Source organism: Prionailurus viverrinus, chromosome B3, assembly GCF_022837055.1.
Source record: "Prionailurus viverrinus isolate Anna chromosome B3, UM_Priviv_1.0, whole genome shotgun sequence".
Taxonomy (NCBI): Eukaryota; Metazoa; Chordata; class Mammalia; order Carnivora; family Felidae; genus Prionailurus; species Prionailurus viverrinus.
Window position 1 is genome coordinate 141,689,648 of NC_062566.1, and position 5,910 is coordinate 141,695,557.

Consider the following 5,910-nt stretch of genomic DNA (forward strand, 5'->3'; position numbering starts at 1 on the left):
TGGTTGAAGGGACCCTCCCTTCCACACGTCCCGGCTGCCCCTCGCCAGCCCTGTGGCCTGGGATCCTTCAGACCCCCATCCACCCCCTCCTCCAAAGGGGGCGGGGGCACAGCCGCCAGGGGCAGGAGGACCGCATTGGCACCCAGGAGCACTCAACACGTTGCAGTTGGGTCAAGGCTGTGGTTTCTGGAAACTTCTGGGACATCCTGCGCCTGTGTTTCTAACACTCTCCAAGTCTGGGTCCCCAGAGGCGGCTGCTGTGTCCGAGTGAGTGAGCGGGAGAGAAGCCCAGGACGCCTGCCTGATGAGGCCGTGCCCAGCTCTCACGAAGGCCTGACCCAGCGGAGGGCATGGCACGGGGGCTGCGTGGGGTCACCTTCGGGGCCGGCACCGCGGCAACGCTCAGGGCGGCTTTGCCCCCCTGTCGAGCCCCCTGCCTTCACGGGAGCCTCTGGCTGGCCCCCCTCCCAGGGAAAGGCGCCACCGTGCACGCTCACTGCGGCAGGAACAGCTTGAGGGCTTTAGCGCACATGACGCACTGGCCGTTCTCACAAGAACCTCTTTGTCAACGGCAGGCTGTTCTTGCGCGTTTTGCTGTTGTTACGGGAGCCGAGGGAACGGGGTGCGGGCCCGTCAGCTGGCACAGGCCTGTCTGTGGCATCCGTCCGCCCACAGAGCGACTTCCTGGAACCATCCAGAAGGTTTAAGAGCAACCAGAGATGACCGAAAAGTAGCCGGGGGCCTGTCGGGAGGCAGGCGGCTGGGCCACAGCCAGGGCCAGGCGAGGGCCCGAAGGGGGACCACGTGTGGCCCGCTCACCGACATGCCTGAGCAGGGCCACCCTCACGGGCATGCGGCGGGGTCCCACGCTTGGACAGGAGACGGCAGCTTGAAATTCTTCATAATTCTACCTCTGGATTTGGGTTCTGTCAGCCAAATTCAACAGGACAATGGAATAGGTGCCAGGGGCCCGGACCCCGGTCTCACGCAGGGTCCTATCTATCCCCGTGCCTGTGATGACTTCTCAGCCACCTGCTCCTCCCCTCCCCTGCCCGCCATGGTGCCCCAGCCGGGCCCAGGCTCCCCTCCCCTCCTGCCCACACCTGGCAGCAGGGTCCCGTTGGGGAAGGGCGGTCCGTGCCCCACGGTACCCCCTGTTCCTTTGGGCGCCCTGCCGCAGCAGAAGGGGAGGTGGTCACAGTCTAAAGGGGAAAGCGGGCAAAGTTTCTTGCGGACGTGCTCTGACGGGAAGGGCTGGGGGCCTGGGGTGTGGTGGAGGAACCTGAGCGGGGAGGGGGGCGGGAGGGCCTCCAGCAGCAAGTGGCTCCAGCAAGGCCTGCAGCCAGAGAAGTCTCTAGGCAGCAGGAGCAGCCGTGCAAAGTCCCTGGGGGTGTTGGGGGGTTCCTGAGGAGAGGCTAGGTTCAATGCTGGGTGTGGAAGGAGGCTGCGACAAGGGGGGAGACTGTGCGCCTCGATAAGGACCAGGTGGTCTGGGGGTGCAGCCCGGGCTGTGGGGGCCTCTAGGGGGTAGAGCCTGGGCCGTGGGGGTCTCTGGGGATGCTGCAGCCTGGGCCAGGGCCAGAAAATCTGAGTAAGACCCACCTCTGCCCTGATGCTCTGACCCCTGGCCAAGGTGGCCTTCACCAGACCCTCCGGCTCCTGGCCTGCGTGAGGTGGACACCGGAAGCCGGGCGGGGAGTCTGGGTGGGCAGCAGGAGCTGGTGTGGGAAGGGTGTGGCCAGGGGGAGTGGTTCCGAGAGGTGTGGCTCCAGAGAGGGGTTGGGGTCTTAGGTGCCCCGCCCCCATCAACCTCGCAGCCACCTCGGTTGACCTGTGGGACCTGTGACAGCCCACAGCTGGCCTAGCCTGGCTCTCCAGCCCTCGCTGACCCCACTGGGTGACGGCCGCGGAGTTAATGGAGCCCACATCCTGCCGGGCAGTGTTAGGAGGCAGGCGCCCGGGCCTGCAGGGCCCGAGGCTTGGGAGCATCTGTCTCTCAGGGAGGCATTGTTCTGCTGTGGAAGAGCCCGGGGGCCGCCCCGCCCATCTGGGCACCCTCGCCCCTCCCGGCTGGGTCCCCACCTTGGAGGTGGGGCGCTCGGTAGGAAGGCCAGCACGCGGGACCCACCTCCGTGGAGCCTGGGGCACCCTCCGCGCCCCATGCCGGCATCCAGAGCAGCCACAGAGGTGCCTGGGCCTGAAGACCTGACGTTCTGGGAGAGGCCGTCCCGTCTAGACCCCACTGTCAGGACCGGCCTCCGGCTGGCCCTCTCGGGCACCCCCGGAACGTGCCAGCTGGAACTCCGCTCCGGGGCCTGGAGGTGCGTCCTCGCCACGCCTCTGTCCCCAGTTACCGCCTGGGCTCGGCTCCAGCCATGCGTGGTGATGGCTTTGGTGTCACTGTGGTCCCCAGGAAGCCTTAGGGGTGATGGTCCATGTACAGATGAGGGGTGGGGGACAGGGCTCCTGATCCCAGCCCCCAGCGGCCCTGAGCCTGAGCACACAGTGTGACCTCAGCCTCTGGGGCCGCTGGGCTGACGGCACGTCTGGGGCCCAGGGCTCTTCCCAAACCCAGACTTCCCTTCCTGGGTGTGTGTGGAGGGTCTCCAGAGACCTCTTCACAATGACCCCTCTGTGGCCTCCCTCTCAGGTCTCCCCCCACCCCCGCCCTCTGCACAGCCCTGCTGGGGCCTCTTGGTTGGCCTTCTGGACCCCTCCCACGACCTCCAGCTCTGGGGTCTGCCCTTAGGCCCCCAGGTGCTGAAGTGTCGCCCACCTCACACCCCTCGCCGCTGCAGGGAGGGGACCTGGGACTCGGCTGTCTGTGCTCCTGACGGCAAAGGGGAAGGAGAGTCCCACAGGCAGCAGGCCCCGTACGCGTCCCCAGTTAGCATCTCCCAGCCTTGCAAGGTAGGGGAGCCAGGTCACCGGTGGGCCATTCCCACACGTCACATGCTCTGTAGCCATGCAGGGGCAGGGCCAGAGGCCAGTCCTGTGACCCGCCGGTGGTCCCCCCTGCCCCCCAACACTGCTCTTGTCCTCCCATGCCCGGCCGGGTGAGGAAGGGGCATCATCCCTGGAAAATAAGGCCAAGCAGGTGTACTGGAGGGTCCCTGGAAACACTGGCCTCTGAAATCTCCTGGAAAATTCTACATCCAGGTTCCCCCCACTGACTCCGGGAAGTGGTGCGAAAGCTAAGATGATGAATAAAAGTCACCACCCCACAAGACAAAGCTAATTTAAAAGCTCGCTTATTCCTAGTGGAAAAAATGGGATTAACATCTGAAGTATTTGCAAATTAGCCGGAAACTGCCTGCTAGCCAACTGTTCGGAATCAGCGGCTTAGGAAGTATGTTAGGGCCCCCGGGGTCTGTGATTGTCAAGCCCAAACTGCCTCAGTGTTGTCCAGTTGTCCAGCTGGGGTGGGGCCACCCCTCACACCGGCCAAGGACAAGGGGGTCGCTCGTGTGGTCCATGCAGGTCAGCCGCTGGGGGTCCAGAGCAGGTTGGAGAACGGTGAGTAGGTCCGGAGAACCACATGGAAGTTTCCAGGGTACCACGCTGTCTAAACGAGTCTCCCTTTTTCTGTCCCTCGTCTCCAATGGGTGCTCCTGTCAGCCGTGCCTCTGGGGCAGTTCTGCTGGGCCGTGGGCTCCGTCCTTCTTAGCAAAGCCCAGATGAGCTATGGTTCCTCCTGAACATGCCTTCCGTTCGCCAATGCTAAGAGATCTCCGGCTAGTGCCGGGCACCTTCCCTGGCCCGGCGGGATTCAGCTGCCGGTGCAGACAGGCTGTGCTTGCCGGGGGTGACGTCCTGGTGGAGGGGAGGCAGGCGGGGGGTGCACAGGCTCCGCTCAGATAGGGAAGAGTAATGTGAAAGGGAAAAAAGAGGGACAGGAAAGGAAGAGAAGGGAATAGAATGGAATAGACTTTCAGGCATTGAGCGTGATGAACAAAAAAGAGGCTGGGGCGCCTGGGTGGCGCAGTCGGTTAAGCGTCCGACCTCAGCCAGGTCACGATCTCGCGGTCCGTGAGTTCGAGCCCCGCGTCGGGCTCTGGGCTGATGGCTCGGAGCCTGGAGCCTGTTTCCGATTCTGTGTCTCCCTCTCTCTCTGCCCCTCCCCCGTTCATGCTCTGTCTCTCTCTGTCCCAAAAATAAATAAACGTTGAAAAAAAAATTAAAAAAAAAAAAGAGGCAGGGCAGGAATGGGGGGTGGTGGGAGCCACTCCAGATCTGGGAAGCTCTCTCTTAGAATGTGACAGTTGAACAAAGACTGAAGAGAGGGAGGGCAGCTGGCAAAAGTCTAGAGAAGGACACCGGCGGGGGAAACAGCAAGTGCAAAGGCCCTGGGGCGGTAGGAGCTCAGCATGTTTGAACACAAGAAGACCCATGGGGCCGACACGGTGCGTGGTGGATGCTTTGTGGTGCTTTTGGAGGCACGGGCAGGGCCCGATCCGCAGGCTCCGTGAAGCTCTGAGGAATGTGGATTTTATTCTACACCCGAGTGCGGAGGCATGAGGTCGGACTCCACTGTGAGGGTCGCTCTGGCTGCCGAGGGCAGAGTTGATTGAACAGGAGGGGGGCTGGAGCCCAGTGAGGGCTCTACTGATTTGGCCGGGGGAGGCGGCTGGGCCTGGGGCCGTGGCGGGGGTGGGGAGCAGTGGTGAGGGTCCGGAAATGTTCTTGAAGAGTAGTGAGTACGGGACGTACCTGCCGGAGCGAGCTGGCGCCCTGGCGGAGGTGGCCCTGGCCGGTATTTACCCCAGGACACGGATGTGGTGCTGTTGGTAGGGGCCGCGGTGTGGACGTCTCGGTCTTGGGAAGTGAGGAGGCTGAGGGTAGGACGGAGGACTCCCGGCGGGCAGGACCGGGCGTGTCCCACCCGTGCCGTGTGGCCGGAGCCGGGAGCTCTGTGGCCACCGCACCCAGGCCGTGCGCCAGGGCGGTGTTGAACGGACTAAGGGCTGAGCGCGAGCACTGGCCAGGACGGGCCGCTACACCAGAGTAGCGCAGACGGGGGCTCGGCAGCAACATTCCTTCCTAAAAATTGCTTAATGTTTATTTACTTTTGAGAGAGAGAGACAGAGCCTGAGCGGGAGAGGGGCAGAGAGAGAAGGAGACAGAATCCGAAGCAGGCCCCAGGCCCCGAGCTGTCCGCACAGAGCCCGACGCGGGGCTCGAACCCACGAACCGCCAGATGGTGACCTGAGCCGAAGTCAGACGCTCAACCGACTGAGCCACCCGGGCGCCCCGTCAGCACTCATTTCTAACAGATCTGGAGGCTGGGCGTCCAAGAGGAAGCTGCCGGCCGACCCGCTGTCTGGGGAGGACTTCCTGGCTCGTCCACGGTGGCCACGTCTCCCTGTCTTCACATGGCAGACAGAGCTCTGGTCCCGCCTTCTCCTTATAAGGACGCTGAGCCCACCGTGGGGTCCCACACACTGGACCCCTCACCCTAACCACCTCACGCTCCCCCCACCCCACCCCGGGGGCTGGGCCTCCGACATATGGATCGGGGGTGGCACTCGTGTTCAGTCCACAACAGTTGCCACGGAGGCCCCAGAACAGGCCGTGCGTGTCTGCGGCAAACATCGTGGGAAGCAGGACGGAGAGACGGGTTCGTATTTTCCTGGTTATTGTTTTCGTTCCGGCAAATAGAACGAGGCAGGCCACGAAAACCCACCCAACAGAACCGGTCTGGTCATGTTAAAGTGAACTTCTAACAAAGTTGTCTCCCTTTTCCTCCCTGGAGGTGAGAGTTCTATCTTCCTGGAAAACAGGAAATACGGCAGCCACAGGCCCTCTGGGGCTCGAGGCAGACCCGCCAGGGCCATCAGGTCACAGGCACTGATGGAGCCCCCGCCCGGGGTAGGGGTGCTTTGTCCCAGACCCACTGCCCTCAACTCTGCA

General features: G+C 63.3%; 1 non-coding gene across 1 annotated transcript; it reads right to left on the reverse strand.

The window, feature by feature from the left end:
• Positions 1-5,162: 5,162 nt before the first annotated feature.
• Positions 5,163-5,247, reverse strand: TRNAR-UCG (transfer RNA arginine (anticodon UCG)). Its single transcript has one exon. It is a non-coding gene; the product is annotated as a tRNA-Arg (tRNA).
• Between the last annotated feature and the right edge of the window lie 663 nt (positions 5,248-5,910).